The sequence below is a fragment of the Akebia trifoliata genome, chromosome 11 (assembly GCF_017979445.1).
Source record: "Akebia trifoliata isolate Shusen 1 chromosome 11, ASM1797944v1, whole genome shotgun sequence".
NCBI classification, from domain to species: domain Eukaryota; kingdom Viridiplantae; phylum Streptophyta; class Magnoliopsida; order Ranunculales; family Lardizabalaceae; genus Akebia; species Akebia trifoliata.
The window spans coordinates 22,219,834-22,245,254 of record NC_141385.1 but is presented as its reverse complement, the minus strand read 5'-3'; the positions used below and the strand labels follow the sequence as shown (position 1 = coordinate 22,245,254).

General features: G+C 33.3%; 1 long non-coding RNA gene across 1 annotated transcript in view; it reads left to right on the top strand.

The window, feature by feature from the left end:
- The window catches only part of LOC147391133 (uncharacterized), a 54,615-nt gene extending 30,806 nt beyond the window's left edge, over positions 1-23,809 (top strand). The window contains exons 14-21 of the long non-coding RNA XR_015183211.1: positions 835-1,549; positions 3,980-4,031; positions 4,461-4,861; positions 6,192-6,249; positions 7,458-7,854; positions 8,739-19,606; positions 20,055-20,131; positions 23,515-23,809. This is a non-coding gene — a long non-coding RNA (uncharacterized LOC147391133). The remainder of the gene's footprint in view (positions 1-834; positions 1,550-3,979; positions 4,032-4,460; positions 4,862-6,191; positions 6,250-7,457; positions 7,855-8,738; positions 19,607-20,054; positions 20,132-23,514) is intronic.
- Positions 23,810-25,421: the final 1,612 nt, after the last annotated feature.

The following is a 25,421-nucleotide window of genomic DNA, read 5'->3' as shown; positions in this document are numbered from 1 at the left end:
TCGATATCGGCATCTCTTAATCTTTTTAGTAAGATCATTTTTTTGAACTAACATCTCATCTCCGTTCTATCTTGAATTTTGTTATTTGTATCTCTACTATTAGAGACTTTCTTTTTTTTGCCAATAAAAGTGTTATTTATCTGCTTTTCTATTTAAATGTGCTTTGGGGCCCAAAACACTAATTTACGATTCTAGGAGGGTTGAAAACCAAAACCGTTTTGTTGGAACCCAAAATCTCATAAACTAATCGAAACCGTAGATTGAAGCCTAGAAGGAACAGAGAGAGATAAACCACGAAAACAAAAGTGAAACCAGGAGCTAAAGATCCTCATGTCTTTTTCATTGATTTTCTACCCTAAGTGTATAAGAACTCATTTTATATAACAAAAGGATATTGCACTTCATACACTTTGATTAAAAAAAAAAAAGATTTGTTTAATGACCCCAAATCTTTGGGATAGGTCCTTGATGATGATGATCTTCATCATTCACATTCATCATTCATCATTCATCATTTGTCATCATCATCCTCATCATACTTATCATCATCATCATCATCGTTGTCGTTGGTCATCGTCATCACAATCATCAAATCCATGCTCTAAACATTTGGATTGATTGAATGAATCTTGTTCCTTAATTCATTTTTTTCTAAAGCCATGCCTATCAGTTTTAAATGAATTGAATGAATGCTTATCAATGGATTGCAGTCAACTTTGTGGTGTAAAAAAATATACTACAAAGACTCTTTTATCTTATTGTGCAGCTATTGTCATTACAAATAGAATGATGGTGGTTCTGATATCTTTGTTATTTTTTGTTTTTACATTGAAGTTTTGGCATGCTTGTGGTGGTCCTCTTGCAACGGTGCATCGTGAAGGAGAGCACATTTTGTATTTTCCTCAGGGACATATCAAGCAGGATATACCAATTTGATTCAAAAATTTGAGATCTCTCTATTCTATTAAACTTCAGAATTTTTTATTTTTTTATTTTTTTTGCATTGGTAAACTCCTTTTTCTACAAAAATGGATGTTGGTTTTGTTTGGTTTGTTTTGAAGGGGCTTTCTAGGTATGGTTTCTTCTTGTCTCACTGTTTTTAAACTTGCTAGTTGGAAGAAATTTATTATTGATTAGTTTCTTAGTTCTTATCTAGGTTGAAGTGTCCACGAATCAATTCTCTGATCAATGGATGCCAGTTTATGACCATCCTTCAAAGATCTTCTCTGTGATGAACGTCCAATTGAAGGTACTACTTCAATCTCATCCGTTATAAATATTGCAGTATGTAGGGTTTTTCATGTTTCTGTCCCACTAGGATGACTTGATTTTTAATTGATTTCTTGGCACTAATATAACATTTCTTTGATGAGACTGAACCAGATACCATTTAGGTAAACTCCTTTTAGATTATATTTTTACTTTAAAATATGCTGATGGTAAAATTCCTGACAATCTTGATTGCATTTAATCTTGCAAGACGAGAACTCAGTTGAGATGGAGTTGGTGCCATCCTCCCCTGCATCTCACCCTTTAGGCAATTTGACTGGTAATTTCCTTTTTAAGTCCATACATAGGTATTTGTTTAACCATTGTTTCTTTAGAATCTTCTGTACTTTTAGTCTCATTCAACCTCATCATGCATCATCATAGACAAGATCTAATTCGAAATGAAATCATCGACAAGATCAAATTAGGAAGGAATATATTCGAGAAGCTCTTATTAGTGCATAATTTAGCCAATTAGTTCTGTTATATGGTTATTAGAATGTTTCTCAAGTTGTATTTTTTGAGAAGCTCTTATTAATGCATAATTAGCCAATCAATTCTTTTATATGGTTATTAGAATACTTCGCAAGTGTAGTATTTTTTGAACTCATATGGTTATTGGATGACAAGAACAATTTAGTTCCCTATTACTGCTAATACTTAACTGTTCTATATAAAGAAAGTAAGTAGCTCTATTGCATCTATGCCCTGGTGGGTTTCAGTTGTTATATATAATTCATGGAACTAATATAAATTATGTAAATTAAAGTATTCGTGAAAAATGATAATGAATTATATAATACACATGAAGAAATGTGGGCTATGGTGACAAATTTCAGCGAAGTATACATAAATTCTCCTCTATACTTAGATAATCTTGCTGAGAAAATGTCAGCATGTTTTGTTTGTGGATGAAAATGTCAACATTTATAAAGTTATACGGTGAGTTTTAAATATATTTTTTGGTTGAAATATCTTTGGATATTTGCATCTCTCTAAATCTTTTTTGTAAGTTCATTTTTTTAAACTAGCATCTCATCTTTGTTCTATCTTGAATTTTTTTATATCTCTACTATTACAGACTTTTTTTTTTTTGCCAATAAAAGTGTTATTTATCTTCTTCTAGTTTAAATGTGCTTTGGAGCCCAAAGCACTAATTTATGATTCCTGGAGGGCTGAAAACTAGAACCCCCAATAAAATCCTATTTTCTCTACAACTCAAATCTTATTTGCTCCATAACTCAAATCCCATTTTCTTCACCCAAAACTCTACCATTGAAGGTATGGAAATTCTAGTAGATATCTTCTTACTTGATTCTTTTTTCTTTTAGTTTATTATAGCTGAAATGTTCTTCTCAAACTCATTTCGTGTCTCTCAAGCTTCTATTAATTTTGTAAGGTGGTGAGTGTGCAAGTTTCATTACTTTATCTTCTGGATTCAAGTAACTAGGTTAAGTTTTTGGGTTGAAACCTTATTATAATTACTTTATTGAGTAAGAGTTGAAGGTGAAAGAAGTTTTGATTAGTCGATCAAGAATATTAATAACCAAAATCTTCTAAGAGAGGTAAGGTTTCATTTCTCACTCTTATTGATGTTATTTCTTCTAAATCTATTTATAATTTTACAAATTAGTGAAATTGATGGTTCTTATTGAAATTAAATACCTATAATAAAAAAGTTGAACTTTTTCCAAATTTCACCCTATAATTATCCCATGTAAATTTATTCATAAATTTATGTTTTTTAAAAGTTAATTTTTAGTTACACTCTTCCGGTTTACGTCCAAGGTGGAGGAATTTGCAGAGATGACGAGTAAAGATCGGAGGATACTTTATGTGTTTGAATGTGAGACCCATTGAGGGCTTATATACTTAATTTATTTTATCAAGGAAGTTGAATGACTCTTGAATGGTTTGTTTTGTTGGAACCTAGAATCTCATAAACTAATCGAAACCATAAATTGAAGCCTAATAGGAATAGAGAGAGATAAACCATGAAGACACTTGGTTAGATTAAAATGCTAAAATAAAAGTGAGACTAGGAGTTAAAGATCCTCATGTTTTTTTCATTGATTTTCTACTCTAAGTGTGTAAGAACTCATTTTAAATAACAATATGATATTGCACTTGACACACTTTGATTAAAAAAAATATCAAGATTTGTTTAGTGACCCCGAATCTTTGGGATAGGTCCTTGATGATGATGATCCTCATCATTCACATTCATCATTCATCATTCATCATTCATCATTCGTCATTCGTTATCATCCTCCTCATCATCATCATCGTTATCGTCGTTGTCGTTGTCGTTGTCATTGTCATTGGTCGTCGTCGTCATCATCATCATCAAATCTTTGCTCAAAACATTGGTATTGATTGAATGAATCTTTTTCCTTAATTCATTTTTGTCTAAAGCCATGCCTATTATCTTAAATGAATTTAATGAATGCATTATCAATGGATTGGGGTCAATTTTGTGGTGTAAAAAAGTATACTACACAGACTCTTAGTTATGTCTGATCTCAATCAACACTAAAAATTAAACTATTCTTCTTTCTATCAATTAATGACCTTACTAAAATTAACTGAAGTTGAAGCATTATATATATAGGGTAAAAGGTTGCAATCCTGCTTCGATATTGAAATACTTAGAGATAAGCTCATGTGATAAGTATTTTTAAATCCATTACTCAATTCTTTTCTTTTGCAGCACTAGTCATTGCATATAGAGAATGATGGTGACTGGTTTTGAATCTCACAAGGTATTGTTTGAAGATGTTTAGGCAATTGACGGCTACTTTTTTCTTTTAATTTTTCGTGCCTATGAATTTGTATAACCGTTTTTCTTTTTAATGTTCCGTACTTTTAATCTCAATCAACCTCATCATCCATCATCGACAAAATCAAATTAGAAAGAAATATATTCAAGAAGCTTCTAATCAGTTCTGCTATACGGTTATTATTAGAATGCTTCTCAAGTAGTCTCTCTGAGTTTTGAATTCATAGTGATAATTTAATGCAATGACAATTTTGATTATCTATTTCTGAGTGTGTGTGTGCGTGTTTTTTTTTTTTTTTTTCAATTTTAAATCCATTATTCGACTCTTTTCTCTCATTGTGTAGCTACTGTCATTACAGATAGAATGATGGTTGTTCTGATATCTTTGTTATTTTATGTTTTTACATGGAAGCTTTGGCATGCTTGTGGTGTTGCTCTTGCGATGGTGCATCATGAATGAAGGAGCGTTTTGTATTTTCCTTAGGGACATATCATGCAAGATAAGCCTATTTGTTTCAGAAATTGGAGATCTCTCTATTCTATTAAAATTCAGAATTTTTTTTTGGCATTGGTAAACTCCTTTTTCTACAAAAATGGATGTTGGTTTTGCTTGGTTTGTTTTGAAGGGGCTTTCTAGGTATGGTTTCTTGTTCCATTATTTCTATACTTGGTTGTTGGAAGAAATTATTGTTGATTAGTTTCTTAGTTCTTATCTAGGTTGAAGTGTTCACGAATCAGTTCTCTGATCAATGGATGCCAGTTTATGACCTTCCTTCAAAGATCATGTTCTTTATGATGAACGTGCAATTGAAGGTACTATTTCAATCTCATCCTTTATAAATATAGCAGTATGTAGGGTTTTTCATGTTTCGCCAATGGGATGACTCTGTTTTTATTGATTTATTAGCACTAATATAGCATTTCTTTGATGAATCTGAACCGAAAACCATTAAGGTAAATTCCTTTTAGATGATATTTTTACTATTAAATATGTTGATGGTAAAATTTCTTACAATCTCGATGCCATCTTATCCTGCAAGACGAGAATTGGGTTGAGAAGGATCTGGTGCCCCCCTCCCTCCCATTACACCCTTTTAGGAAATTTGACTCATAATTTCTCTTTGAACCGTTGTTTCTTCAGAATCTTCGGTACTCTAAGTCTCATTCAACCTCATTATCCATCATCATAGACAAGATCCAATTCGAAATGAAATCATAGACAAGATCAAATTAGAAAGGAATATATTCGAGAAGGTCTTATTAGTGCATAATTAGCCAATCAATTATGTTATATGGTTATTGTTTTTGGAAAGGTGATTTGGGGGTTAGGCAGACCCCCAACCAAAAAGAAGGATTACAACCTAAGGAACATCCTTCCCTCAACATCTTCCTTAACAAACCTCGAAAGGTCAGGAGGAATAGCCACTAGGAGATTTTCCACAAAGGAGTCTAGATTACATAAGCCAGCTAAGAAATCCATCGCACGATTTGTTTCTCTAAATACAAAGTTAAAACAACACTCCCTAAATCTGGTCCTTAGTTTCTAAATATTCCTAATAATCTTCCTAGTATACCATAGGGGATCGATATGACCCATCAAGGCTTTTATGGCCACCTTCGAATCAAAAACCACTTTGATAGCTTGCCCTCCTAGCCCCACAGCATTTTCAAGGCCCAATTGAATAGTTTGTAGCTCATGTATCAGTACTGATCTTCCTCTAACCGCTTTTGAAGTAACCCAAATCAGACCTCCATTGTGATAACGGATAGTGGCCCCCATACCCCCAATGTTACCTCTAAGAGAGACACTACAATTCAGCATCCACCAATGTAACAGAGGGGGAGTCCATTTGCCCAGCTTTGGGATGCAAAGCTTAAATTTAACCTCAATAGCCCACGAGTCGAAAAAGCTTTTATTGAAGCTGGAATCTTCCACAACTGCCTCATCTCCACTCTTTTTGATGTTATTTCTTCTAAATCTATTTATAATTTTACAAATTAGTGAAATTGATGGTTCTTATTGAAATTAAATACCTATAAAAAAAATTTGAACTTTTTCCAAATTTCACCCTATAATTATCCCATGTAAATTTTTTCATAAATTTATGTTTTTTAAAGTTAATTTTCAGTTACACTCTTCCAGGTTACGTACAAGGTGGAGGAATTTGCAGAGATGATGAGTAAAGATATACCTTATGTTTGTGAGTGAGACTCATTGAGGGCTTATACTCTCTTTATTTTATCAGGGAAGTTGAATGACCCTTGAATGGTTTGTTTTGTTGGTACCCAGAATCTCATAAACTAATTGAAACCGTAGATTGAAGCCTAATAGGAACAGAGAAAGATAAACCACAAAGACACTTAGTTAGATTGAAACCCTAAAATAAAAGTGAGACAAGGAGCTAAAGATTCTCATGTTTTTTTCATTAATTTTTTACCCTACGTGTATAAGAACTCATTTTAGATAACAAAATACTATTGCGCTTGACACACTTTCATTAAAAAAAACAAGATTTGTTTAGTGACCCCGAATCTTTGGGATAGGTTCTTGATGATGATGATCCTCATCATTCACATTCATCATTCATCATTCATCATTCGTCACTCATCATCATTGTTATGTCATCATCGTTATCGTCGTTGTCGTTGGTCATCATCATCATCAAATCCTTGCCCAAAACATTCGGATTGATTGAATGAATCTTTTTCCTTAATTCATTTTTGTCTAAAGCCATGCCTATTAATTTTAAATGAATTGAATGAATGCATTATCAATGGATTGGGGTCAACTTTGTGGTGTGAAAAAGTATACTACACAGACTCTTAGTTATGTCTAGTCTCAATCAACACTAAAAATTAAACTATTCTTCTTTGTATCAGTTAAAATGACCTTACTAAAAGTAAACTTGATGGTGAAGCATTATATATATATATATAGGGTAAAAGGTTGCAATCCTACTTCGATATTGAAATGCTTAGTGATAATCTCATGTGATAAGTATTTTGAAATCCATTACTCGATTCTTTTCTTTTGCAGCAATAGTCATTGCATATAGAGAATGATGGTGGCTGGTTTGAAGATGTTTAGGCAATTGACTGCTACTTTTTTCTTTTAATTTTTGATGCCTATGAATTTGTATAACCGTTTGTCTTTTGAATGTTTCGTACTTTTAATCTCAATCAACCTCATCATCTGTCATTGACAAAATCAAATTAGAAAGAAATATATTCGAGAAGTTTCTAATCAGTTCTGTTATATGGTTATCTATTTATGAGAGTGTCTGTGTGTGTGTTTTTCCAATTTTAAATCTATTATTCGATTGTTTTATCTAATTGTGTAGCTATTGTCATTACAGATAGAATGACGGTGGTTCTGATATTTTTGTTATTTTATGTTTTTACATGGAAGCTTTGGCATGCTTGTGGTGGTGCTCTTGCGATGGTGCATCATGAATGAAAGAGCGTTTTGTATTTTCCTCAAGGACATATCAAGCAAGATAAGCCTATTTGTTTCAGAAATTTGAGATCTCTCTATTCTATTAAACTTCAGAATTTTTTTTTGCATCGGTAAATTCCTTTTTGTACAAAAATGGGTGTTGGTTTTGTTTGGACTGTTTTGGAAGGGCTTTCTAGGTATGGTTTCTTGTTCCTCTTCTTTTTTAAACTTGCTTGTTGGAAGAAATTTATTGTAGATTAGTTTCTGAGTTAGATTTAGGTTGAAGTGTCCACGAACCAGTTCTCTGATCAATGGATGTCAGTTTATGACCTTGAAGATCTTCTTGTCTGTGATGAACGTGCAAGTGAAGGTATTACTTCAATATCATCTGTTATAAATATTGCAGTACGTACATGTTTCAGTCTCACTGGGATGGCTTGGTTTTTATTGATTTCTTGGCACTAATATAGCATGTATTTGATGAGGTTGAACCGGATACCATTGATGTAAACTCTTTTTAGATTATATTTTTACTTTAAAGCATGCTGATGGTAAAATTCCTAACAATCTTGATGGCATTTTATCCTGCAAAATGAGAACTCGGTTGAAAAGGAGCTGATTCCACCCTCCCTTCCATCTCACCCTTCTAGGCAATTTGAATGGTAATTTTCTCTTTGAGTCCATACATAGGAATCTGTGTAACCATTATTTCTTCAAAATCTTCCGTACTTTTAGTCTTATTCAACCTCATCATCCATCATCATAGACAAAATCTAATTCGAAATGAAATCGTAGACTAGATCAAATTAGGAAGGAATATATTCGAGAAGCTCTTATTTTAGTATTTATTATAGTTGATATGTTCTTCTCAAATTCATTTCACGTCTCTTGAACTTCTTTTAATTTTGTAACGTGGAGAGTTTCCAAGTTTTTCATTACTTTATCCTCTGCCTTGAAGTAACTAGGTTAAGTTTTTGGATTGAAACCTTATTATAATTACTTTATTGAGTGAGAGTCGGAGGAGAAATTTTGATTGGTCGATCGAGAATATTAATAACCAAAATCTTTTGAGAGAGTTAAGGTTTGATTTTCAATCTTGTTGATGTTATTTCTTCTAAATTTGTTTTATAATTTTACAAATTAGTGAAATTGATGGTTCTTATTGAAATTGAACACCTATAAAAAAAGTTGAACTTTTTCCAAATTTCACCCCGTAATAATCCCTTGTAAATTTATGTTTTTTTTACCTTTCAGTTACCCACTTCCGAGTTACGTCCAAGGTGGAGGAATTTGCAGAGATGATGAGTAAAGATCGAAGGATACTTAATGTGTTTGAAGTGAGACCCATTGAGGGCTTATATACTCTATTTATTTTATCAGGGAAGTTGAATGACCCTTGAATGATTTGTTTTGTTGGAACCCAAAATCTCATAAACTAATCGAAACCGTAGATTGAAGTCTAGTAGGAACAGAGAGAGATAAACCACAAACACACTTAGTTAGATTAAAACCCTAAAATAAAAGAGAGACCAAGAGCTAAAGATCCTCATGTTTTTTTCATTGATTTTCTGCCCTAAGTGTATAAAAACTCAATTTAAATAACAAAAGGATATTGAGCTTGATACACTTTGATTAAAAAAAAAATACAAGATTTTTTTAGTGACCCCAAATCTTTGGGATAGGTCCTTGATGATGATGATCCTCATCATTCACATTCATCATTCATCATTCATCATTCATCATTCATCATCCTCATCATACTCATCATCATCGTCGTCATCGTTATCGTCGTTGTCGTTGTCTTTGTCATTGGTCGTTGTCGTCATAATCATCAAATCCTTGCCCAAAATGTTTGGATTGATTGAATGAATCTTGTTCCTTAATTCATTTTTGTCTAAAGCTATGCCTATTAGTCTTAAATGAATTGAATGAATGCATTATTAATGGATTGCAGTTAACTTTGTGGTGTAAAAAAGTATACTACAAAAACTCTTAGTTATTTCTAATCTCAATCAACACTAAAAATTAAACTATTCTTCTTTCTATCAATTAAAATGACCTTAATAAAAGTAAACTTGATATTGGAGCATTATATATATAGGGTAAAAGGTTGCAATCCTCCTTTGATATTGAAATGCTTAGTGATAATCTCATGTGATAAGTATTTTTAAATCCATTACTCAATTCTCTTCCTGTTGGAACTATAGTCATTGTACCTAGAGAATGATGGTGGTTGGTTTTTAATCTCACGAGGTATTGTTTGAAGATGTTTGGGCAATTGACGGCTACTTTTTTCTTAGAATTTTTTATTCCTATGAATTTGTATAATCGTTTTTCTTTTCAATGTTCTGTACTTTTAATCTCTATCAACCTCATAGACAAGATCAAATTAGAAAGAAATATATTCAAGAAGCTTCTTATCAATTCTACTATATGGTTAGTAGAATGCTTCTCAAGTTGTCTCTTTGATTTTTGATTTCGTAGTGATAATCTCATGCAATGACAATTTTGGTTATCTATTTCTGAGTGTGTGTGTATGTGTGTTTTCCAATTTTAAAGCCAGTATTAGAATTTTTTTCTCTTATTGTGCAGCTACTATCATTACAAATAGAATGATGGTGTTTTCGATATTTCTGTTATTTTTTGTTTTTACATTGAAGCTTTGGCATGCTTGTGGTGGTCCTCTTGGAACGGTGCATCGTGAAGGAAAGCACATGTTGTATTTTCCTCAGGGACATATCAAGCAAGATAAGCCAATTTGATTCAGAAATTTTGAGACCTCTATTAAACTTCAGCATTATTTTTTTTTGCATTATTAAACACTTATTTTTGTACAAAAATGGATGTTGGTTTTGTTTTGATGGTTTCTTGTCCCACTGTTTCTAAACTTGCTTGTTGGAAGAAATTTATTATTAATTAGTTTCTTAGTTCTTATCTAGGTTGGAGTGTCCACGAATTAGTTCTCTGATCAATGGCTGCCAGTTTATGACCTTCCTTCGAAGATCTTCTTCTCTGTGATGAACGTCCAATTGATGGTACTACTTCAATCTCATCCGTTATAAATATTGCAGTAAATAGGGTTTTTCATGTTTCTGTCCCACTGGGATGACTTGGTTTTTATTGGTTTCTTGGCACTAATATAGCATTTTTTTGATGAGGCTGATCCAGATACCATTCAAGTAAATTTCTTTTAGATTATATTTTTACTTTAAAATATGCTGATGGTAAAATTCCTGACAAACTTGATTGCATTTTATCTTGCAAGATGAGAACTCGGTTGACAAGGAGTTGGTGCCATACTCACCCGCGTCTCACCCTTTTAGGCAATTTGACTTGTAATTTCCGCTTTGAGTCAATACATAGGCATTTGTTTAACCATTGTTTCTTTAGATTCTTTTGTACTTTTAGTCTCATTCAACCTCATCATCCATCATTATAGTCAAGATTCAATTCGAAATGAAATCGTCGACAAGATCAAATTAGGAAGGAATATATTCGAGAAGCTCTTATTAGTGCATAATTAGTCAATCAATTGTTTTATATGGTTATTAGAATGCTTCTCGAGTGTAGTATTTTTTGAACTCATATGGTTATTGGATGACAAGAACAATTTAGTTCCCTATTACTGCTAATACTTAATAGTTCTATATAAAGAAAGTAAGTAGCTCTATTGCATCTATGCTAGTGGGTTTCAGTTGTTCTATATAATTCATGGAATTAATATAAATTATGTAAATTAAATTATTCTTGAAAAATGATAATAAATTATATAATACACTAGAAGAAATGTGGGCTACGGCGCCAAATTTTAGCGAAGTATACATAAATTCTCCTCTGTACGTAGATAATCTTGCGGCGGATATTATAATATGAAGAACTCCACGTGTGATAATTCATGCAGCAAAAATGTGTTTGGCGCCATTTTTACACCACATATAGAGGCGAATAATCATTTCCACCATAATACCTCATATTTTTCTTTTCTAAACCATTTTCCTGTCCTTTTTATTTGCAATTTAAAGATGAAAAAATCTTATCATAGTGACAAAACTAGGGCTTGGCTGTAGAAATTGTCACAGGTCATGATCTCCATTTTGCCAAACAGAGATGCAAACCTACTCAAAATCTCCAAGTTTTCCATTCTCTATTTTTTTGAAAATACGTGCGAAACCCCTTCCCATGTTTTGTTTGTGGATGAAAATGTCAACATTTATAAAGTTCTACGGTGAGTTTTAAATATATTTTTTAGTTGAAATATCTTTGGATATTTGCATCTCTCTGATTCTTTTTAATAAGATCATTTTTTCAACTAGCATCTCATCTCTATTCTAGCTTGAATTTTTTTATTTGTATCTTTACTATTACAGACTATTTGTTTTGCCAATAAAAGTGTTATTTATTTGCTTTGGAGCCCAAAACACTAAGTTATGATTCCTAGAGGGCTAAAAACTAAGACCCCCAATAAAATCCCATTTGCTCTATAACTCAAATCCCATTTTCTTCACCCAAAACTCTACCATTAAAGGTTTGGAAATTGTTGGTTATGTCTTCTATTCTTGTATGGTAGAGGGTTGTTGTGGATTCAACCCGGATCTTTTGAGATCTGTTAACGACCCGCATGACCCGTTTAATTGGTAATGTGTGGGGCCATTTGATTTGGTTTTGGATCCGACCCGTTTAAACCTCTTTGTAACCCTAAGTATATAAAGGGTAAGAGATGAAACCCTAAAGGGTGTGTGAAAGATACGAGAGACAGAGAGAAATTGTAACCACGTTCTTCTTTGGTTGATATAGTGAAATCGCCGTTTTCGCCCGTGGACGTAGGTCAATTCTTTGACCGAACCACGTATATTTTGTGTCGTGTGAGATTCTTGTGTTCTTGCTTGATTTATACTTCAGATCATAGGGTTAAGTCTAACAGAAATTCTAGTAGATCTCTTCTTACTTGATTTTTTTTTTATTTTAGTATTTATTATAGTTGAAATGTTCTTCTCAAACTCATTTCACGTCTCTCAAGCTTCTTTTAATTTTGTAAGGTAAAGAGTGTTCAAGGTTCATTACTTCATCTTCCGCGTTCAAGTAACTAGGTTAAGTTTTTGGGTTGAAACCTATTTAGAATTACTTTATTGAGTGAGAGTCGAAGGAGAAAGAAGTTTTCATTGGTCGATCAAGAATATTAATAACCAAAATCTTTTAAGAGAGGTTTGATTCTCACTCTTGTTGATGTTATTTCTTCTAAATTTATTTATAATTTTACAATTAGTGAAGTTGATGGTTCTTATTGAAATTGAATACCTATAAAAATAAGGTTGAACTTTTTTCAAATTTCACCCTATAATTATCCCTTGTAAATTTAACCATAAATTTATGTTTTTTTAAAGTTAATTTTCAGTTACACTCCTACGGGTTTTGTCCAAGGTAGAGGAATGTATAAAGATGATGAGTAAAGATCGAAGGATACTTTATGTTTGGCAGTGAGACCCAATGAGTGCTTATTCTCTATTTATTTTATCAGGGAGGTTTAATAACCCTTGAATGGTTTGTTTTGTAGCATCCCACAATCTCATAAATTGATTGAAACTGTAGGTTGAAGTTAGTAGGAATAGAGAGAGATAAACCACAAAAACACTTAGTTAGATTAAAACCATAAAATGAAAGTAAGACCAGGAGCCAAAGATCCTCATGTTTTTTGCATTGATTTTCTACCCTAAGTGTATAAGAACTCATTTTAAATAACAAAAGGATATTGCGCTTGACACACTTTAATTATATAAAAAAAAAAAGATATCTTTAGTACCCTGAATATTTGGGATAGGTCCTTGATGATGATGATCCTCATCATTCACATTCATCATTCATCATTCATCATCATCGTCATTGTCGTTGTCGTTGGTCGTCGTCATCATCATCATCAAATCCTTGCCCAAAACATTGAGATTGATTGAATGAATCTTGTTCCTCAATTCATTTTTGTCTAAAGTCGTGCCTATTAGTCTTAAATGAATTGAATGAATGCATTATTAATGGATTGGGGTCAACTTTGTCGTGTAAAAAAGTATACTACATAGACTCTTAGTTTTTTCCGATCTCAATCAACACTAAAAATTAAACTATTCTTCTTTCTATCAATTAAAATGACCTAACTAAAAGTAAACTTAATGTTGAAGCATTATATATATAGGGTAAAAGGTTGCAATCCTCCTTCTATATGGAAATGCTTAGTGATAATCTCCTGTGATAAGTAGTTTGAAATCCATTACTCGATTATTTTCTTTTGCAGCTATAGTCATTGCATATATAAAATGATGGTGGTTGGTTTAAAATCTCATGAGGTATTGTTAGAAGATATTTAGGCAATTGACGGCTACTTTTTTCTTTGAATTTTTCATGCCTAAGAACTTGTATAATCGTTTTTCTTTTGAATGTTCCGTACTTTCCATCTCAATCATCCTCATCATCCATCATCGACAAGATCAAATTAGAAAGAAATATATTCAAGAACCTTCTAATCAGTTCTGTTAAATGGTTATTATTAGAATGCTTCTCAAGTAGTCTCTTTGATTTTTGAATTCATAGGGATAATCTAATGCAATGAAAATTTTGGTTATCTATTTCTAAGTGTGTGTATGTGTGTGTGTGCTTTTTTTTTTTTTCAATTTTAAATTCATTATTCGACTCTTTTCTCTCATTGTTTAGCTAATTGTCATTACAGATAGAATGATGGCGGTTATAATATCTCTGTTATTTTATGTTTTTACATGGAAGCTTGGGTATGCTTGTGGTGCTGCTCTTGCGACGGTGCATCATGAATGAGAGAGCGTTTTGAATTTTCCTCAGGGACATATCATGCAAGATAAGCCTATTTGTTTCAGAAATTTGAGATCTTTCTATTCTATTAAACTTCAGAATTTTTTTTGGGCATTGGTAAACTTCTTTTTCTACAAAAATGGATGTTGGTTTTGTTTGGTTTGTTTTGAAGGGGCTTTCTTGGTGTGGTTTCTTATTCCACTATTTCTAAAGTTGCTTGTTAGAAGAAATTTATTATTGATTAGTGTCTTAGTTCTTATCTTGGTTGAAGTGTCCACAAATCAGTTCTCTGATCAATGGATGCCAGTTTATGACCTTCCTTCGAAGATCTTCTTCTTTGTGATGAATGTGCAATAGAAGGTACTACTTCTATCTCATCCGTTATAAATATTGCAGTATGTTGGGTTTTTCATGTTTCTGTCCCACTGGGATCACTTGGTTTTTATTGATTTCTTAGTACTAATATAGCATTTCTTTGATGAGGCTGAACCACATACCATTCAGGTAAACTCCTTTCGGATTATATTTTTACTTTAAAATTTGCTGATGGTAAAATTCCTGACAATCTTGATTGCATTTTATCTTGGAAGACGAGAACTCGGTTGAGAAGGAGTTGTTGCCATCCTCCCCCGCGTCTCACCCTTTTAGGCAATTTGACTTGTAATTTCCTCTTTGAGTCGATACATAGGCATTTGTTTAGCCATTGTTTCTTTAGAATCTTCTATACTTTTAGTCTCATTCAACCTCATCATCCATCATTATAGACAAGATCCAATTTGAAATGAAATCGTCGACAATATCAAATTAGGAAGGAATATATTCGAGAAGCTCTTATTAGTGCATAATTTAGCCAATCAGTTTTGTTATATGGTTATTAGAATGTTTCTCAAGTTGTATTTTTTGAAAAGCTCTTATTAGTGCATAATTAGCCAATCAATTCTTCTATATGGTTATTAGAATGCTTCTCAAGTGTAGTATTTTTTGAATTCATATGGATATTAGATGACAAGAACAATTTAGTTCCCTATTACTGCTAATACTTAATAGTTCTATATAAAGAAAGTAAGTAGCTTTAATGGATCTATGCAGGCGGGTTTCAGTTGTTCTATATAATTCATGGAATCAATATAAATTATGTAAATCAAAGTATTTATTAAAAATGATAATGAATTATTTAATACACGATGTATACATAAATCCTTCTCAGTAAAAGAGTCAAGAGCATTACATAATCCGCTTCTATACGTAGATAATCTTTTGGCGGATATTATAATATGAAAAACTCCACGTGTGATAATTCATGCAGTGAAAATGTGTTTGGCACCATTTTTACCCCACATATAGAGGCAGATAATAATTTCTGCCAATACGCCTCCTATTTTTCTTTTCTGAACTGTAGACACCCCATTTTTTCCTACGTCGAGCCCGTGAGCACCATAAACCTTTCGAGAAAGGGCTTGACATGAGGAAATTTCTAGAGGGTTTGAAAACCCAAAATTTGCAAGCAACCAAGGTCCAATGATTATTTTCAGCAAAATTTATCCTAGCCAAGGGTAACCCATAACCAGAAGAAAATTTTGACTTGTCCAAGGGTAACCCATAGCTAGAAGAAACATTTGGCCTGGCCAATGGTAACCCACAGCTATAACAAATTTTCAGCCTCCACGGACTGAAGGAAATTTCGCTTGGTCCAAGGGTGACCCACGGCCAGTCATAAAATTTGCTCAGGCCGTGAGTTACGCAAGGCCAATTCTATTAGGCAATTTCTCTAACCCATGTGCATTCGAATTTTGTTAAGGTTAATTACCCTTTAACCCATCTCTTAATGACTTTTCCTCAAGAAAATCGCTACATTTTACTCTTTTTCCCATCCTTACATTCTTCAATAAACCCACCTTCAAGGTCTTCTTATAATTTGCATATTCTTCCAACAAAGTGCCTTGGTCAAATTGGTCCTCACATGAGTGTAATTACTACCCTAACCTCACATTTTTAGAGATAAAATTAGGTATTTTACACTTATGCCCCCAAGTATATCCTCAATCCTAAGAAGAGTCGATGTAAATTGACTAAGTTCAATGGGTTTTGCCACTTTACCCAACTCAAAGAATTCTCTAGAACTTATGAACAAAGACATTCTTAACCTTAGGTTGTTAGTGGATTAGTTAGACTAGATGACCTTAATATCCAAAACCCAAGTCCCTATTTACATACCATCTAGTTTAGTTCTCTAGGATTGGAACCCTATGCTCTAACAAGTATATCGCTAAAGGTCTCCCAAAATCCTATAAATAGAACCCCCATCAAAAGCAAATGGAAGGGGAGCTCAAGTAATCTAAAAATTATGTCCAAGTCTTTCCTAAAAGCCTTCTAGCCTACCAAAACTCTGTTGAAATCCCTTCCTAAACTTCCAAGAACCTCTAACCAAGAAAAAGAAGAAAAAGAAAAAGAGACCAAGGTGGGGATAGTTTAATTTCCAGAATTCTTTTATGTGATCCCCTTCTAAAAGTTCCTCTTCTACCTAATCCCCTCTTTACATTTCAACATGTTTCCATGGCCAGTGAGGGTAGGAAGGAAGATAGTAAAACCTCTTAGAGGTAATCTCCTCCTATAAGCCCTCAAAAAGCTCTATGAGGGCATTAGAGTAGATTAGGTGTTTCTTTACTTTCTTGCAAATTTTAATTTCTTAGATTAGTTGTTCTTTACATTTCTTACAATTTTAAATTCCTAGAATAGAGATTTTTCTACTTTCTTTCCTAATGGCTTAAAAGCTAAGAGAGTAATCCCTCCTTGGAGGTAATTTTCTCTTTCTAAGTTCATTACATGCATTATGTGCACACACATTATACTATATTTCTCTAAAATAGCTAAGGGTCAACGGTGTGGATCTACCTAGATCTACACCTAACTCTCTAAGCTAACAAAAACAATCCCAAACAGGACACATCTCATGCATAAGATTTCCAGTCTTTCCATGGTGGTGTCCAACTCATGGATACCTCCTAAAGGCTAAACCAATAAAAAGATGCTCCCAATGAGCACATAATCCTTTCAAAGAACCTTTGGATCCAATAAGGTGAAATTTACATGGATTCCTACCAAAATCCTAGGCTCATAAAAAATTCCAGCAAGCATCTTCTTTTGTTTTTGGCTTGCTCATTGTCTTAATTTGTTCATTCTTTTATCGTTAATTTTACTTAACTTTCTTCTATAATCTCTTTTATTTCCAAAACCAAAAAAGAGTTTCCTAATCACACCATTTGATCATAAATGTAACCATCTTAGGATGGGTGGGAAAAGAGTTTCCTAATCACACCATTTAGTCATCTATTGCTAATTCACTTGTTTTAATGGTAAAACTCAAGATGGGCTTAGAAATCTCAATATGCAGTTATTAGTCATTAAAGATAAATCAATAACACTAAATTTAAATTCCCATAAATTTAAACTCAAGATGGACTTAGAAATCTAGAGGAAATGCATAGTGGAAAGGCGCATGTAGGAAAAGCAATAGGTGTGGACCATTGAATGACCCCACAAGTAGTCACGTATAGACACACCCATGGCCTAGCGTGATGTGATGTAGTAGCGTGTGTGAGTTCTAGAGACTGCACTCATTTTCAAACTCATAACGACACAACCAATAAGAGCAAACCCTTCTCACTATGTCTTAACTCCAAGCCACACTCCTAACGGGTCACTTGGCCTTTATTAACATGAGCTAATATATTTAAGTAGGTAACTTTGTGCTGATTTAGTTTGTTCAACAAGAAGTTATATGTTTCATATCTCTTCATGAATCTCAAGTCGCCAATCGAAACTAAATGGGACCTACGAAACTTCCCAAAATAAGATCTCATACCCCATCAAAATTGGACCCTAATCAGCATTTACTAGAAAAACTAATAATTGTTGCAGTTGAATTGAAGTTAAAGGTAGAACCCACAAATTCCTAATTGGGATGTCCGAGATCACTTCTAGGATGCTATGCAAATTTAACTTGGAAATTCCAATAGATCAGGTGGTTATAAAAGAACAAAGAAAATGGGTAAACTGACTTCCTACGACACTGTATTCGACACTATGCTAACATGGACATGTGCAAAGAACTATAGTTGATTTCCTCGAGATACGAGTGAAAATCATCATCTATGCTTCTTTGCACTCATCCACATCGGCTCAGTGTCGAATTCAGCGTCTTAGGAAGTCAATATAGAATGGCTCAAGGAGAAACACAATGTTTTCATATGTTGAGTCTCGAAGCATAAGGCGCTCCACTCAATCGACACTATGCTAATATGTGTGTCTCGAGGCATAAGACACAAACCTCAAATTTCACAATGGAATTCCAAGTTTTGGTTTCTTTATTTATAATATATAATACAATACATTACTATTTTATGTTCCAATACGAAACACATTTAATATTGGAATAATTAAAAGTTTCTACACTCTATAACTATTTATAAGTATCACAAATATATAATTGAGTATTCTTGTGGAAGGCGTGAAACTTGATGATGTCAACATAAGGATATATTATGTGCATTCCTTACCTCTAAGGTTGCTTGGTGTCGAGCGATCACCAATAAGATGCATTCTCATCAAATGACAATCCTCGTGTAAATCTTATACATTACTTGATCTGTCACCATGATTTGCTCTTGCCTTAAACTGTAATGCACCATCTGTCTCCACACTCTTTGTTGTATATTGGTGTTTAAAATATTACTAATTTACTTGTTTTAATGGTAAAACTCAAGATGAACTTAGAAATCTCAATATCCAGTTATAAGTCATTAAAGATAAATCACTAATACTAAATTTAAATTCCCATATATTTAAACTCAAGATGGACTTAAAAATCTCGAGGGTTACTCCTTGCTTCACCTTGCATGTCAAACAGCAGGCGTTGGCATGATAGAACTTCTTTTACAGTATGGTGCCAACATTAATGCACCTGATTCAATAGGATGGACACCATTGCACCATTGTATTCTCAGAGGCAGAACTGTGTTTGCCAAATTGCTTCTCTCAAGATGACCTTAATTATCCTTGCCCTCCTTTTTCCATTGCTTCGATTTTCTATTCTTGGATTTAATGTAACCACCATTACTTTCAATTCATATTAATCATTATTTCAAAATTAAGTTGTCTTGACTCAAAACTGATTCTAGTGACAGGGTAGCCAACCCACGGGCCTTAGATAAGGATGATAAAACTCATTTACGACATGCAGCAAATTCAACCTTCATTACGACAAAATCTTAGCATTGTTAGCAGATACAAACAGATAGTATTTCTAAATATGCAAGGTATGATTTCCATATTCTCATATACTGTAAATTTTGGGTTGATTCCCCATTTGTAGGGAACATATAACAGTAGTTTTGCGATGTCCATGGGTGTCTGTGCATAATGGACCTTAGAGTGTAAGTTAAAATATGCCTATCTTTCTTGAGTCCAAAGAGGTTTCTAAGGGCCCTGTAGTGTGAGGTATCTGCTCTATATCTATTTGGCTTGTGTTTTCTTTCCTTTTTTTTTTTTTTTAAAAAGATTTTGGGGGTTACAAGCTATGTGGTGGTTGTATATTGGTTTTTCTAATCAGTCGAAGTTTATGGGAAGCGTTGTTGGGACTTTTACTAATATGATATTTAAAAACAAAAAAAAAAAAAAAAAAAAAATGAAAAAGTGGGGAAAAAAAAAAAAGAATAGAGAAATCAAATTCACATACATTCTAATCAACTAAACTTGTATGTTCAGCTCGCATTCTACGTGTGGTCAGAATTGCAGCTCACTCTGTGGAAGATTTGTCTTTCTCTATATTAAGACTTGACAAGGTGCTTAAAATACTAGCTCTTACTGTTTTACTATGACTTCTCTCCCTTAATTATATGAAACATTTTCTTTATCCCCCAATCTCTTGTTGTTTTGAAAACTTTTCATAAGGAAGGCTTCTCACGAAAATGAATTATATGCTAGCATTTGGGTCTGCAAAAGCTTTTTTTAGACTACTCCGGAGGTTTGAGCTCCTGGAGATACTTCTACCCATTTAAGTATGGAATTCTTCTTCATGTGTTATGATGTTATTGTTTGATTTATAAGTATCAATGAACCCTAACACCCAAACAATAGCTTAGATGGTTGGTGTGTATCTGCTCAAGTGACAAGCAGGTTTCCTGAGTGGAGTTGAAATCACCTATTCACCACTTTTGCTAACCTCAAAAGGTTGAGGGATGAACTTTACAAGAAAGAACAACAGCTGATGGAAGACGTCAAAGATTTAGGTGGTGTTTGTTTCCACTTCAAAACGCGGATTTCAGTGCGTTTGCGCTGAAAATCTACCGTTAGGTCCGAAATCACTGTTTGTTACAAGAAGCTGCGTTAAAAAACTACGTTTTTAAACGCAAATTCGAGAAGCCGTTAAAACCCGCTTTTTCGCATTTGCGAGTGAAGCTAAACACCGAAAAACAGTTCAATTGAAATGTCCATTTTGCCCCTGCCTTTTCGTCTCTATTCTCTCCATTGACAGAAGTCTCTCTTGCACACCTCTCTCTCTACCTCACAAATCTCTCTCTCTCTCTCTGTCGACACAAATCGCACATAGCTGCGCACAGCTGTTCGTCTCTATTGCACTCAAAAATTCATCTCTCGTCTCCCTCTCTTCTTCTCTCCATCTTTCTCTACTCTGCACCATATCTCATTATCTCTCTCATCTCCACTTGAGTTCATCCATCTCTCTCTCTATATATATCTTTCCATCTCATGAACCAAATCTTTCTCACCTCAATCCTTTCTTATCTCTCTCTCTCTCTCGCCATGGATCTGGATCTGTGGATTTCAAAGGTTTAAGAAGGTTAGTATTTGATGGAAGATGAGCTTCAACTTCTTTGCGAATAGGTAAGATTTCGAGCTCCGATAATTTTCATAGCTCCATTCTTCTGTGATTTAGGGTTTACCTACAACTACGATGGTCACAGTTTCAATTATCTTGTTGAAGACAGTTTTAGAAAGTTTTTCTTCAGATTTTGATTTGTTTTCTTTGTCAAATTCATGGATTTGGTTGTTTTTTATCACGATTTCAGTATTTTCGATAATCTAATATATAAGTATATAAATTTTTTTTAATAAATTGAATAGAATATTATCGGGTATTCTATAATCTAAAGTCGTGTAAATGGAGAGTGGGATTGGAATTTTCAAGAATTTTATATGGTAGAGCTCATTCAAATCAATCCTTCGTGGAGGTAGAAAGTCTGGTGAAGATTCAGCAGATGATGCTGAATTGGGTTGGAAAGAATTGGGTTTCAATTTTATAATTTCGATTCATGGTGTGGGTCTTGCTGAATTTTCTTTGATAGAGAAGAATTTGGGTTTTTGGGTTCATTCTACATTCTTGGTGGTGTTGATGTTTTAAGTCACAATTGTTCTAACACAATGTTGTTGTAGTTGTAGTTGGCATTTTAAAAATAAAATAAAAATATCAATCATGTTCTTTGTTTGGGAATAATTCTGTTCGTAGTGAAGGTTTTGTTAAATTTTTGTTGAATTTTATTTGATGGAGTAAAATTTGGGTTTGGGTTCAATCCAAATTCTAGGTGGTTCTATTGTTTTAAATAAAATAAACAAATTTTTTTAATCAATCGTGTTCTTTGTTTGGGAATAATTATGTTCATAGTGAAGATCATTTTAGATTTTCTTTGATGGAGTAAAATTTGGGTTTGGGTTCAATCCAAATTCTTGGTAGTGCTACTGTTTTGAATAAAAGAAACAATTATCTTGTTATGGGAAAAGATTACCAATGTGTTTGGTTTTCTTTCATTAAAGGTAAGGAAGGAAGATGCCTTCGAATTTATCTCTTCTTCGATTCCCCAAAAGGGGGGCTGATTGTGTTGCTTTTATTCGAGGAAGATTCTGTCTATCTTTTGCTTAGTGTCAAAGCATAGTAAAGGGTGATCACATAGCATACTATTTTTATTAGTTGTGTTCTTTAACTTTTTATGTCGTTCCCAACTTCAATCCAACTATAATTGGGTCCAAGATTGTAGCTCGAACAATTTCATGGTGACTTCTCGTAAAACGGTACTTGCAGCCTTGCACCCATTGAGGCTATCTGTGTCGACGAGACCTGCCCTACATTACATTGTAGTTGAACCCACGTCACTCTAATGGCATGTAGTAGCCTTTAGACCCAATGCAAGCGAAACCCATCTATCAAATGAGCAAAAATGTGTCTAATACCTATTCGAAATGTCCCTTATACTTATTCGTAATTATTTCTTCTTATAAAGCTATTCAATTTATTACCTTGTTAGTAGTGTTGGAGGGTGAGCTAAAATTCTTGAATTATTTATTTTTCTTGTTACCTCTCTGCTTTAAGTTTTGCTGTCATTTTGTATCAGTTTGAACTTGTTATGGGTATGAATTGAGTACATAAATTATTAATATTTAATGGGTCTGATGAATTTAGGATTTCGATTTTCTTCTTTTTGAAATGTTGACTTCTCACTATTGTGTTTATTTCATATAACTAATTCATCAATTCATGGATTTGGATTTTTAAGCTCTAATTCAATCTCTTGTTTCTATTTAATGTTTTCTTTGTAAACCTTTTTCATAAATATATATGTTAGATATATTGGATTGCGTATTATGCAGGTATTTTGTTTATCAGAAAAATTTCATATGTCCATTTTTAAGAAGAGATGTTGCCAAAATTTCTTTAGAATTATAAATTTTTTATAATTTTTTAAAGAATTATAAACTTTTTTAAAATTAAAATAATTGTTTTTATAAATTTTTAATATAAATTTATTATATTTATATTTATATATATTTAATGTAATTATATATTTATAAGGGTATTATGGTAATTTTTGATGCATTCTGGGTGCACTATTAACCTTAAGGGTATTCTGGTCATTTTACCCTAATACAGCATATTCCAGAAGCTGTATCAAACAATAATAACCAGATTCTGGTAAACAACACAACGCTTTTACAAAGCTGTAATAAACAAGCTTTTTAGTGTTTTAGCTTCTGACAGCAAATTCAGGCAGCTAAATCAAACGGGGCCTTAGTTGGACATTTTAATTCCAATTTTTGTATGTACATTTGAAACTCTTTTAGATTTTACTCTTCAATCTTAGTTTTGTTGATAGATTTTTGCAGCATCTATTTGCTCCATTTCAAGTGATCATGAGTAGTTTTATTGCTAAAACAGGAGGCCATGCAACAAAGATTCTTGGATACCATAGATAAGAAAAAGCAAGACAGGTTGATTACAGAAGAGGTTTGTAAGTGTCAGGAGATGGTTGATTACAAACATAAGATCACTGGCTAAACCATCCAATTGCTGCCACCCATAGTGATACCTACCACTCCACCACTGCATCTATCCAACCACCTCCACCTCCACCACCACCACCACAACCACAACCACAACCACAACCACAATAGCACCACGACCACCACGACAACCACAACCACAATAGCACCACCACAAGCAGCAACCTAATCATCATTGTCCTTATCATGGGCATCGTAGTCCTCGTATTTTGGCTCGTCCTTCGTCCTTCCAACGTTAAAATCCATGTCGTCAATGCTTCCCTCACTGAATTCAATCTCACTAGTGATAGCATACTTCACTACAACTTTGAACTCGACTTGGTTGTGAGGAACTCAAACAAGAAGATTGGTATTTACTATGATCGGATAGAAGCTAGAGTTTATTTACTATGATCGAAATGTTTTCTAGAGTACCTTTGACACAGTTCTACCAAGGCCATAAGAACACTACAATTCTACACCCGATCTTCAAAGGTGAAGTTCCAATACCGCTTGGGAGTTCTGAAATCACAAATTTCAATAGGGAGAAGGGGGGATGGAGTTTTCAATGTTGAAGTTATACTCTTATCTTCGGATTAGATTTAAGTTGGGAGATTTCAAGACTCATTGATTTAAGCCTAAGATTGAGTGTGATTTGAGGTTTCCTTTGGGATCTAATCACAGCTCGATTGGTGCATTAAATACTATGAAATGCGGCATCATTTCTGATCATTCGATGATCGAGGTTCATATATTCATCTTCTTCTTTCTTAATTTGTTCTTCTTTTTTTTTGGAGGGGTGAGGGGGTTGATTCTTTTTTACTAGCTCATATATCTTAATGTACTCATATATATTCATCTGCTTAAAATACTAGCTCTTATAGAATGGTTTACAATAGAAGTGCCGCTATACGAATGTAACAATGTAATTTTAATTTGTGAGATGATTGTCAATTTCAACAAAATATTGTTGTTTGTAACACATTTTGAGAGATGATTTTGTATTTCATGTTGATACCATTCACTACGTAAAGGTCACACTATATGGCTTAAATCTTACAGTTCTTCATACCACCAAATTTTTTATGGTGTTGATACTATTTTATTGCTCCATTGAAGAGGTCATGCATGGCTTTATGGAAATTGTTTGTATACTATTTATCATGTTGATACCATTCCGATGCTTTTTTGTTGTTAAGTTTTGACCATGTATTTGTATACATACATTATTTATCATGTTGATACCATTTCAATGCATATTTATTTCTAAGTTTTGACCATGTGAGACCATTCATTGACACACCACCACCAGCGGGAGAATGCTGGTTAATTATTTCATCTATTTTTGGATTTTTTGTACACATTAATTCAATAATTTGAGCACCTCAAGGCTTAAGAAAAAACTGATATCTTACAATTCATACGCGGCGAGCCCAAAATTTTGATGCTTTGAGCAACTTTTTCAGCATGTGTACATTTTTTTTTTTCTCTTATAGGGCAATGCTCATCTCTTTTTTTTTTTTCAATGTAAGTAAAATTTTATTGATAAGGGCATCCTCAATAGTGAGTTAACTTCTCTCATCAATTACATACGCCTTAAATTGCTTTCACCAAAAGAACAAACAGAGTGTCTTAATGGTTAACTCATGCAAAGAGCTTTCTTTTCCGTTAAACATGCGCCCATTCCTTTCTTTACACAAGTCCTAGCTAATATCAAAGTGAATGAATTTCCAAAGAATCTTTAACCTACTAGAAAAGATTGGGGACTTCCAAAGAATTCTAGAAAGTAAGCTCATCTAGGAT